This window comes from Elephantulus edwardii, unplaced genomic scaffold (assembly GCF_000299155.1).
Source record: "Elephantulus edwardii isolate Elephantulus edwardi_28Jun2011 unplaced genomic scaffold, EleEdw1.0 scaffold00072, whole genome shotgun sequence".
Classification (NCBI taxonomy): domain Eukaryota; kingdom Metazoa; phylum Chordata; class Mammalia; order Macroscelidea; family Macroscelididae; genus Elephantulus; species Elephantulus edwardii.
The window spans coordinates 11145451-11157881 of NW_006399822.1; the positions used below are offsets into that span (position 1 = coordinate 11145451).

A 12431-nucleotide genomic window follows, 5' to 3' on the forward strand; every position below is an offset into this window, starting at 1 on the left:
GTCACTTGACAGTCTGTCTTGGACATCTTGCCAGGTCCTTTGTAAAGTCTATTTATTATGCCTACTTGACATTCTGCTGTGTGATGTTCCATAGCCTGAGTGAGTAACTTACTCCCTTGTTGATGAACAGTTCATGTCTTTTTTACATTTTTGTGCCAGCATTTCTAGAGGGTGGATTCCTAGAAGTGGGAGTGTTGTATCCTGGGGTTGCCATGTCTTAATTCTAATAAATGCTGCCAAATAAATAACACCAATTTGAGATGCCCCCGTAACACATGAGCGGCCCCATTTCCACATGCCATTACCGATAATCCTGTGGGGTTTTTCCATAGTCACTGCCTTATCTGGATCTTCATAGCTTGCTCATTAAGGTGTGGCTTAACATTTCACCTCTTTTTCAAACCTCTGACAAGAAACAAACTCCCTACCCCCACCCAGAATTTAAATAAAGTTCCTTTTTTTTTGGTGCATTTGGCAAATTTTTTTTTTTTTACACATGGATGGTTTCCCAAGGAGTGGTTTTTATTCAGATGAATTTGCTGTTTCTGAAGACGTTATGGTAATGAAGGGTGGGCCTCTACAGGTTCAACGGAAGGAAGATGCGCTTCAGAGAAGAAAGCTGGAGGCAGGAGGATGCCTGCACCCTGCCAGGACCCAGTATCCCCTGGCAGGCCAGAAGGGTAACTTCTGCTCTGGCCAATGTAACCACCGCTCTGTGCAAACGCACAACGTTCCTCCTGCCTCCCTACACCTGCCAGGTCACAAACCCCGCATTTGTCAAATTTTACAAAAGACATCTGAACCCTGTTCGTGGCATTTGTATTGTAGGAGATCATCAAAGTAAATAAGTTCTTAACTGTCTTAAGAGTTCAGGTGAAAATGTGAGGTTATAGACTGGAAAATGTGAGCGGTCAGGAATTGCACGTCCTTTAAAGATGTGTTGTGTGCTGCCTCTTCTGTTGTGTTAGAGCATTCTATTTCCAAATGTTTTAAAGTCAGTTAAAAAAAAAAACAACACCAACCCTTCCTCAGTTTAGAAATACATCATGATTCTTAATGTTCTGATTAAAGTTTTGATAAAGATATCTTGGTCCCACTTAATGGATAATTATGATTATTAAAAAAAGATTCATGTTACATAACTAGTTTAATTTGACATTGAGGATTTTTTCTTTTTTTTTTTTAAGCAGCTCAGTTCTAATTATTCTGGTCAGGGGTTGGAAATGAGACTGTTCCAAAGCCCAGCACTTAACTACATTCAGTCTCTTGACCCTGGAGTCTTGCCAAAGCCCTGTTACCCAGGGGAGCCTATGGCAAATTTAAGCTGAAATATTTTTAAACTAGGCTGATATTTTCACATCGTCTTTCAATCTAATGATTCTAGGTGCTGGAGACCATACAAAAGCCAAGGCTTTCCCGCTTCAGATGCAGTACAGTTTCAATAGTTGCTAATTTGAGAGTAAGTAGGAAAAGCACATTGGCTTCCGCTTTAAACTGTGTCGATTTAACGCCAGCTGTTCGAGAGCTGAGGAGTTGGCGGTGGTTGGAACTGAAAGGATGAGAAGGGTTTTCTCCACCCTGAGATGAAAGCATGACATGACTTGCCTGAATCAGAGCTGCGAATTAGAAAGATCCAAGGAATACCATGTACAAAACACTCTTGATCTTGGCCTCTTGTCTAGTGTAGCTGGCTTCAAAGCAAAGATTTCAGAACAAGTTTCCTTTAGAAGAGTAACCACAAGCATTGTGTCTGCCTCCCAGCCGTAGTTCTGGGTTCATTCCGATTGGTCTAGGTTTGCTCTTGATTTCTGTCTTGATGTGGTGAAGCCTGCTTTCCTGTTGGGCTGACGGGTCAGCTGTGTGTGTTGCAGTGTCATGCACGCTGAGTCAGGCATGATTGCGGTCGTGCTAAATCTCTACTAGATTATGAGGTACAGTATCTTGTCTATAAAATAAGAGTGGTATTTTTTTAAAAAAGCCCTATTTCAAAGGGCTTTTGAAAGCAAAAGATCAGTGTTTCCCAGGCAGGGTGAGCTGCAGCAAAGACTTATTTTCCATATATTTTTATCTCTTGGCTCCCTGTGGACACTGGTGGGCAGCAGAAAGTGGAAAGAACATAAATCCTTCCTCCCAGTGTGGAATTTGAGGCTGATGGACTCACCATCTTAGGGTGCCCCTCCCTGATAAGACTGGTATGCCTCTTTCTTCTCTGCACACCTTTTCAAGGTTTGTTTAGGGTTTCCCGAATCTAGAGAACTCCATCACTCATACATTTCTTTTACCCGTTCTGGTGATCCCTGACTCTGTGCTTCCAGCATAGCCTTCTTTCTGAGCTCCATGCTGGTATTTCTCACTGTTTGCTTGAAAGTCTTTCTGAATCCCTTTGCCCTCTCAACCAGTCTAACATTTAAGTCATTTTTTTACTAATCCTCTCATTTTTCAAAGGAAGATACTGCTCCTATGAAGTAAGGGATTTGCTAGAGGCTGATAGAGAGCCGGGACTAGAGTTTAAGGCAAAGTCAAACTTCTTGTCTCATTCTGGGGAAAAAAAATGAACTTCCTCTGTTTTCACACTCACCTGGCCCCAATCCTCCTCCTGTCCCCTGTCCTTGCCTGCCTCACCAAATAAGTTCTTTTAATTAATTTTCAAAAATGTCTGAATATTTTCTCCTTCTTCCCTCAATGCCTTCCAGCCTGAACCTGTTTGTCTCTCTCATCTCTACTGCTGTTGCCTTTTTCTTGGGTCTTATTGCATATGCATGTGTCTGGGTATAATTAGAATTGTAACGTGTTTTCAAAGTATTGGAGCGAGATATTGACGGTCCATGCGTAGGGTCTTAGTAATAAAGGTTTGAGGTTTTTCTTTGTATTTGTAATGTTTTTTAAATATACTTCCTTTACAGTTTTGTCTCATTTTCCCTTTTGGATCGCAGGACAGCTTCTTACCACTAGGACACCAGAACTCCCTTCATATTTCTTTTATCAGAATTTCTTAGGATTAAAAAACGTTGTTCGCTGTCTTATGTTGGATGACCTCCTCTCCTGTTTAGTACTTTTTATTTATTTTTAGTAGGTTTTTTTGGCTGCTTCATGGCCAGGGAAGAAGCTGTGAAATTGTATTTTCAAAAGAGGAGTCACAGTTTTAAAAAGGGCCAAAGTCTTGGCTAGACATTTTACTGAAGAGGGTAAACAAATGGATGATAAGCACATGAAAAGTCATTGGTCATTGTTAGTTGCCTTCATGCTGGTGCTGACCCTTGGCTCCCTTCTGTCTATTAAAAGGAAAGGTGGTCTAGTCCCACGCACACCATCTTCAAAATCCTTGGAACATTTGAGATCATTGTTTTAACTATTTTAACTATTAAATGAGGTTTCCCTCATTTTCACAAATCAAATGCAAATGCAACTCACAATGAGATACCATTTTACTCCCTTAGGATGGCTAATACACACAAAGCCAACAAATGTTGTCAAGGATGTGAAATTATTGGAACTCTTTCCCATTGGTGGTGAGAATGCAAAATGATACAGATATTATGGAAAACAATGTATTTGTTCTCAAGAAAACGAAAATTAGAACTACCATCTGACTCAACAATTTTACTCCTAGGTATACACAAAAGACATGAAAGCAGAATCTCAGAGGGACTTGTGTGCCAGTATTCATTGTAGCACTGTTCACAGCTGGTTGTAACTGCCGTCAAGTTGTATTGTTGTTAAACTCTATCAAGTGAACTAGGACTCATAGCGACTGTGTGAAAAACAAATAGGAACTGTGTTCTATCCTGCATTATTCTCACGATCTTTGACATACTTAAACCCATGGTTTTTGTTGTGTAGCATTGAGTCAGAACTGACCCATAGCTGACTCTCCAGCAGGTTTTCACAGCCAGTTTATCACACAGGAAGAGATTGTTCATCCTTCTTCTGAGAGGCTGGTAGAGTCAGACTTCGTGCCTTCGGGGTAACAGCACAGCTTCTTGCCACTAGACCACCAGAGCTCCCTGTTAGTCACTGTATCAGTCCTTCTTGTTGAAGGTTTTCTTCTCTTTCTCCAACCCATAGCTTTTTCAGCATAATACCTCTTCCCCCCCCCCTTGGATATTTTTTTTCTTTCAACTTCTTTATTACAGTGGTTGCATTCGAATATTAATTTTTAATTACTCTGGAGCACCATTTATTACCAAAGGTTACCAAGGACCTAGTATAATAATGACTCTCACTGTGAAAATAGCATTCTTTGTTTAGTCTCAAGAATACAGAACTCATCGAGTTCTCTTTTGAAAAGGTAGTAGAAAAAAAAAAAAAAGGTAGTAGAAATCCAAGGAACAAAGAGGAGACAAGTTGAAGGTTATATTTACTACCTAGCACCATAATCCAGTTTTGGGCTCTCCCAGCAGCTGGAACAAGGGTGGGAAAGAGAGCATGTGAGAGGTGGTGCAGCTCTTCATAGGGGGCCCCCTTTTTACTTGTAAGATAACTCGGGGTCCAGCAAAGAGAAACCTCACTGAGGCTGTGAGGAGGCTCTCAGGGAGGGCTGAGCCCTGGGGACCCACAGGGCTTTGTAGCAGGGGGCCCTCTTCTTCTTGGTATCCAAGTCCTTCTTAATGTCCTCAGGTTTTTTGGCCAGGTTTGGTAACTCGTAGTTCTGAGTCAGATACATTCTAAAGATGTTTCCAAAAGTAAATCCAAGCAGGAACTGAGGCATAATGTTGGTGGGGAGGCTGAGGAAGCAACAAGAGCCACACAGCTGCCATAGCCTGCCTCCCTGGACTGAGGGGGAGCAAGATACCTCCTTCCAAGGACTGGTTCCACTTGACTATTTCCAAAGGAAGCGAGACAGTTCCTTGCCTCAAAGGAGCATTCCTTTAAGACAGTCCATGGTATATTCAATACTCTTAACACAGTGATGCAAAAACAACAGTTATTCTTTGTTTTTCTTTATTCATTGTCCAACTTTCAGATGCATATTTCTAGAGATTTGAAAAGATCATAGCATGAATCAGGCACACTTTAATATTTAAACCGACATCCTTGTTCTTTAGCACTTTGGAGAGGTCCTTGACAAGAAGTTTTCCCAGGTAACATATCTTTTTATTTCTTGGCTGCTGAAGCCATGCATATTGATTATCAATCCAAGTAATATGAAAACATTGACAACTTCAGTCCTTTCTTCATCTATCATGATGTCACCTTTTGGTCCAGTGAAGAAGATTATTGTTTTCTTCTTGTTGAGATGTGACTCATATTAAAGGCTGTGATCTTTGATTTTCTACAGTAAGGGCTTCAAGTCTTCACATTCAGCAAGCAAGGTTGTATCATGTGTATAATGCAGGTTGTAGGTAAATTTTCCTCCACTCGTGTTTCACATTGTTCATTATATAGTCCAACTTTTCAAATTATTTGTTCATACAGATTGAATAGGTATGGAGAAAAGATACAACCCTGATGTAGTCCTTTCCTGATTCTAACCATGCTTTATTCCTTTGTTCTATTCTGACACTTGCTTCTTGGTCTATATAGAAGTTTCACATGAACACAATGAAATATTCTGGAATTTACATTTAATGCTAGCCATAATTTCTTATGATCCATATAGCCAAATGTTTTTGCATAATGAATAAAGGACAAATAAAAATCATTGATACTCTTGTGTTTTCAGCCAAGATCCATCTGTCATCAGCAATGATATTCCTTGTGCCATGTCCTCTTCTGAATCCAGTTTTACATAAAGTTGTATATTTGTGAAAAATTGTGTGATATATTTGCAGCTGAAAAAAAAAAAGAAAGAATAGCTGCTTAAGTTGATAATATACTGCCAGAAACTTTATGGGATTTGATTTGGAGATTTACGGTCATGGTTTCATAGGCTGTCCAAGTTAATTGGCCTAATAGCATGTTTACTGCCTCTGTTCTACCTACTAGTTAATGTGTAGTGCCTTGGGTCTTAAAAGCTTGCAGATAGCCTTCCAAGACACAACAGTTGATCTCTAATTGCCTGGAATAATAGAGGAAGAGAGAGAGGAAAAGATGGAAGATACAGAATTTGTGACTAATTAACTCCTTTGTTATGCGACCAGAAGAACTAGACGGTTCTGAACATTTTGATCAAAGATTCTATGGAAGAATTTTGATCAAAAGAGAAAATGCAGAATAGAATTTAAAATTCTCTTACACTCCAGAATTTCTGATGCCATGAAAGGTGGGTGAACCTATTTCTCTGAGGTATGGTTAGACCTTAAACCAAAAAGATCCTCTGAAATCTTAAAACTAAATAACACTTTAACTTAACTAGTAAATAAAGATCCACCTTGAATATTATGCACTCCTTTTTATGTCACAAAGTTTTACAAATCATACTGGTTTTTCACAGTTGAGCATTATTCTCTTTAAGATCTATTTATATAGGATAAAATTGAGAACATCAAGTTGAAAAATTAGATAGGAACCTTAAGTGGGCAGGGTATTTATGTTAACTGGGGGAGAAACAACTCAAAAAAAGGACCTGTGAATAGTTATACAACTTGAAGCGTGTATTCAGTGTCACTCAGTGGACATAGAAGTGGAGAAGCTATAAAATTCGTTGTGTTTTGCTATGTATGTTCTCAACAACAGAAATTTTATATATGTGAAGAAGATGGAAAGAATACAGAGAGTCACTGTTAAAGAAAGGAAAATGACAAAGATGTGTGCATATTAGAACCCTCATCCATTGCTAGTGGAATTGAAAATGATACGGCCACTAGGGAAAACAGTTTAGCAGGACCTGACAAAATTAAACACAATATTACCATGTTGTTGTGTACCATTGAGTTGGAACCAAATCATAGCTGACCCTCCTTTGAGTTTTCACAGACACTAAATCACATGGAAAGAAATTTCTCACTTTCTTTCCATTGAGCAGCTGTTGGATTCGAATTATGTGACTTTGGGATGGCAGGGCAGCTCCTTTCCACTAGGCTACCACAGAATTACCATATGATACAACAATTCCACTTCTAAGTATATACTCAAAAGAAGTCAAACAAGTCCTTGTTCACCAATGCTCTTTGCAGTTCTGTTTATAGTAGCCAAAAGATGGAAACGACTGAAGTGCCCATTAAAAGATGCATGAAAAGCGAGCTCTGGTAGTCTAGCGGCAAGAAGTTGTGCTGCAGTCCTGAAGATGCATGGTTTGAATCCACCAGATGCTCTGCTGGAAAAGTATGGGCAATATACACCCATGCCAATTGGATCAGGCTCAGTGGTACACAGCAAGGAAAAGGGGGTGGGGGCAATAGAAGATGCAAGAAGTAACAGTGTAAAAAAAAAAGAAAAATTCTTTTTCACAGTATGTGGGGGGAAAGTGTTTAAAAGGGGGGGAAGATGCATGAATAAATAAAATGTAGTATCAGGATGCCCATTAAAAAGTTGACAGTTCCTCTCGCCAGGCGTCCTCGTGAGAATGACATCGTCTAACACCGCATGGCAATCCCTGACGCACTGCAGTCATGCCCAGGGAAGACAGGGCGACCTGAAAGTCCAACTACTTCCTTAATATCATTACACTTTTGGATGATTATCTGAAATGCTTCATCATGGGTGCAGACAGTGTGGGCTCCAAGCAGATGCAGCAGATCCGCATGTCCCTACTCGGGAAGGCTGTGGTGCTGATGGGCAAGGACACCATGATGCACAAGGCCATCCAGGACCACCTGGACATCAACCTGGCCCTGGAGAAGCTGCTGCCTCACATCCGGGGGAACGTGGGGTTTGTGTTCACCAAAGAGGATCTCACTGAGATCAGGGACATGCTGCTGGCCAACAAGGTGCCAGCTGCTGCCCGTGCTGGTGCCATTGCTCCGTGTGAGGTTACCGTGCCGGCCCAGAACACTGGTCTGGGCCCCGAGAAGACCTCCTTCTTCCAGGCTTTGGGCGTCACCACTAAGATCTCCAGAGGCACCATTGAAATCCTGAGTGATGTGCAGCTGATTTAAGACTGGAGACAAGGTGGGAGCCAGCGAGGCCACCCTGCTGAACATGCTGAACATCTCTGCTTTCTCCTTCGGGCTGATCATCCAGCAGGCGTTTGACAACGGCAGCATCTACAGTCCTGAAGAGCTTGACATCACAGAGGAGACCCTGCATACCCGCTTCCTGGAGGGTGTCCGCAATGTTGCCAGCGTCTGTCTGCAGATTGGTTACCCGACTGTGGCCTCAATACCACATTCCATCATCAGTGGGTATAAGCGGGTCCTGGCTTTGTGGAGACTACACCTTCCCACTGGCTGAAAAGGTCAACGCATTCCTGGCTGATCCATCTGCATTTGTGACTGCTGCCCCTGTGGCCGCCGCCTCTACCACTGCCTCTCCTTCTGTTGCAGCCCCAGCCAAAGTGAAAGCAAAGGAAGGGTCGGAGGAGTCGGACAAGGAGATGGGACTTGGTCTCTGATTAAAAACCAAAAAGCCACCAACTCTGCCTGCTTTGTGCGAAACAAGGAAATAAAGGCTTCATTCTCTTAAAAAAAAAGTTGACAGTTCAAATCCACCAGGTACTCTGTGGGGGAAATATGGACAGAAAGATTTACAGCTTTGAAAACTCAATAGAAATTCAGTAGGAGTCAGAACCAACATAACAGCTGGGTTCTCTCTATATAATGGGAAATTATCCAGCCATAAAGGAAAACAAAGTTCTGCTATGTATTGTGATTATGGGCAAATACAGCAAGATTCCACTTAGGTGAAACACTTAGAATAATCAAATGCATAGAGACAGAAGCTTACTAGCATTTATCAAGTGAAGGGTGGTGAGGGAAAATGGAAAATTTATTGCATTTTAGGGAAGGGTGTGGGAAAACTTTGGACATGCATGGTGTTTGTAATGATTAAATCACTTTAATTGTTAACTTGAAAATGAAATGGCAAACACTTTATGTTTGTATTTTTAACTACAATAATTTTTTAAAGTTAGAATAATTCCCTTTTGCCACATGCCCCTGGAATAGCTCACATTTGAACTAGGTTTTATGTTACTTTGTTAGTTTTGGGAGTCCTAGAACATTCAGGTATTAGAAATCAAATGATAAATTTTACTCTGAAATCTACACTACAAGCTTTGAATTTCTGTCCCAGGGGGGACTTCTTTTTTCCACTCCCTAAAACCAGAGCATTTGCTAATGAGCAGGGATACCTGAGTTCCAACCCATACTTCAATGTTGATTGGATCACGACATCAGCAACACAAAAATGTTCACCCCTGGACCTTTAGACAAAATTGTAATGTAGAAGAAGTTGAAACTGTCAATGACTTCATCTTATTTGGATCCACAGTCAATACACTTGGTATCAGTAGTCAGGAGATGTATTACACTGGGAAAGTGTGCAGTCAGAGACCTCTCCAGATTACTGAGGAGCAATGCTGTCATTTTGAGGACTATTCAGTGTGTGCCTTATTCAGGCTATGGTCTTTTCAATCACATGCTCTGCTGCTGGTAACTGGACAGTGAATAAGAATGACAGAAGAAAAATTGATGCCTTTGAACTGTGGTGTTGGAGAAGAGTACTGAATATCCCATGGACTGCCAAAAGGACAGACAGATATGTCTTGAAGAAGGTATAGCCTGAGATCTCTTTGGAGGCTTTAAAAATTATTAAAGTTCGCCTCACATACTTTGGGCATATTGTTAGGAGAACCTCTTCCATGGAGAGGAATATCATGCTTGGGAAGGTGGAGGGTCTGCGAAAGAAAGGATCTTCGACCACATGGATTGACAGATTGAGTGGGGCAATGGGCTTAAGTGTTTGTGTCAGAGATTGTGAGGATGGCACCGGACAAGACAGGGTTCAGGTCTGTTGTTCATAGGTTCACTGTGAGTCCTCCTCAACATGGGGGGCACGTAAGAACAACAGCAACAACAAAAGCAGAGCAAAAATAAGCTTTCTTCCCAATCCTGCATGGGAAGAAATTTTGCGTTTTACTAAATTTGTATCCTTGTTTAGGATTTCCACTTTATTCAAAGCCTTATTTCTAGACCCCTCACCTTCCCCTCTTCCATAAGCTCAAGGTCAGGTGTCCTGTTACCACAAGAGTAACCAACATTGGCCCCCGGAAATTATTGAAACTGCACCTCCTCCCCGCTTGCCTCAGAATGGGTGCCTTTGCAACTGCTGTGGTTTTCAGTTCCTGCTTTGGTTTGGGCTCTGGGGATTTCCCTTTTTTCCCTTATGATTTAGCTATGCATTATTTACTTATTTGTGGTATGTTTTATCTAGCATTTCTATTTATAGCTGGGAAAATTTTTTTGGCATATAATTTATATGCCATGTAACTTACCCTTTGGAAGTATCCAAGTCAGTGGGTTTTAGTTCATTTGCAGGATTGTACAAGCATCACTGCTAATTCTAGAACATTTTCACCATTCCAAGGAGATCGCTTATATCCATCAGCTACCACCCAGCCCCAGACAGCCACCAAGCTGCCTGAAGTCTCTAGATGTGCCTGATCTGGACATTTTCTATAAATGCAGTTAGGAAATAATGTAGTCTTTTCCCCTTCCCCCCATTGTTATAAAGAACATTTATTTTGTCCACACACATTCAGTTTGTGTTCAGATTCTTATGTAAGAAAAACCACTTTTGTTTCAAGAATAAAATGGCTACCCCGAAATATGTACTCTTTTGTGGTGGGCTTCTTTCACTCAGCATGATGTTTTCAAGGTTTCTCCGCCTTACGGCATGTATCACCATTTCCTTTTAGCTGAATAATACTGTGTCGTAAGGAGATAGGCAGCATTTCATATCTCTGTTCATCAGTTGATGCACATAGCGTTGTTCCACACTTTGGCTGTTAGGAATGATGCTCTTGGGAACGCTTGTGTATAAGGTTTTGTGTGGACAGGTATATTCATTTCTCCTGGAGTGAATTGCTGGACTTTATGGTAACTCTGTATGCTTAACCTTTGGAAAAACTGCCAGATTGTTTTTCCAACCCCTAACAAGCTTTATGCAACAGAAAAAAACACTGCCTGCTCCTGTGCCGTCCTCACAGTTGCTTTTGAGCCCATGATCCTTTCATCACAGCCAGTCCGTCAATAGATCCCTTTTAGGATCTTCCTCTTACTCATGGATTCTCTACTTTACCAAGCATGTGTCCTTGTCCAGGGACTCCTCCACAGCCCCCCCAACATGTTTAAAGTAAATTTGATAAAGTCTTCCATCCTCCCCTGTAAGGAACATTCTGTCGACAGTGTTCTTTCTTGTGGCGTTTCATGCACTTTGAGTATTCTTCAGCAATGCCAGGATTCACAGGCATCTCGCTTCATCATTGCCCACCTTTCACATATGTATTGTATAGGGTGAGAAGTCCCACAGCGTGGCTCAGGTGAACCTGAGTCATCCAAGTAACACCTTTGCTTTTTAATTATTGAAAGAGGTCTTTTGTACCATGTTAGCCCAGTGCAGTGCATCACTTGTTTTTATGACTATTGCTTCCATGGCCGTTGGTTCAAATGAAATGAAACTTGAAACATCATTTTCCTTGTTTCCAGAAAGCAAGGTTGTATAGTCTGCATAACTCATCATAATGATGAGTCTTTCTCCAATCCTGATGCCACACTGTTCTTCATAAAGTCCAGCTTCTCTAATAATAATCACCATACAGAGTGTATAGGTATGGAGAAAGGATTTTAAACTATGCAGTGTGCCCTTGCTCTGTTCAGACAAGAGCTTCTTGATCTGTTGTAATTGTTCTGTGTGCCATTGCTTTGAAACTGACCCATAGCTGACCCTCCAGCAGTTTTTCAGAGGCAATTTAGTCTCATCGGAGATTGCCCATTCTTCTTTCACATGGCAGCTGGTGGATTCAAACTGCAGGCCTTCAGGATTAAAGCACAGTTTTTTGTATAAGCATAATTAAGTGTTCTGGACCCCGTCTTCTCAATGTGAGCTATAGATTGTTATGATACACATAGTCAGACGCCTTTCCATGGTCAATAAAACTCAAATAGACATTATTCTGGTGTTTGCTGTTTTCAGACAAGATGATATCCCTGGTACCATGGCCTCTTCTGATCTCAGCCTGTCCTTGTAGCAGTTTCCTGCCAGTGTAGTGCTCTGGCAGTTTTTTAATGATCTTTAGCACTATTTTGCTTGTGTGTGATATTAATGATATCGCCCAAAAGTTTTCACTTCTTTTGGATCACCTTTGTTGGAAATGGTACAGATCTCTTACAGGTACTTGGCCAGGCAAATGTTTTCCAGATTTCCTGGCACAGACTGGTGAGTACAACCAGGGCTGCATCAGCTAGTTAATACATGTTAATTGGTACCCCACTGATTCCTGGGGCCTTCTCTTTTTCCTTGCTTCAGTGCAGCTTGAACTTCTTGCCTCATCACCATTGACTCTTTATCATGTGCTTATTTGTCAGTGTCAGCCAGTTCTTTCTTGTACAATG

At 41.2% G+C, this 12431-nt stretch overlaps 1 protein-coding gene across 1 annotated transcript in view; it reads left to right on the top strand.

Annotated features, from left to right (window-relative positions):
* Positions 1-12431, top strand: part of CFDP1 (craniofacial development protein 1) — a 107595-nt gene that overhangs the window by 32098 nt on the left and 63066 nt on the right. The window lies entirely within an intron of this gene.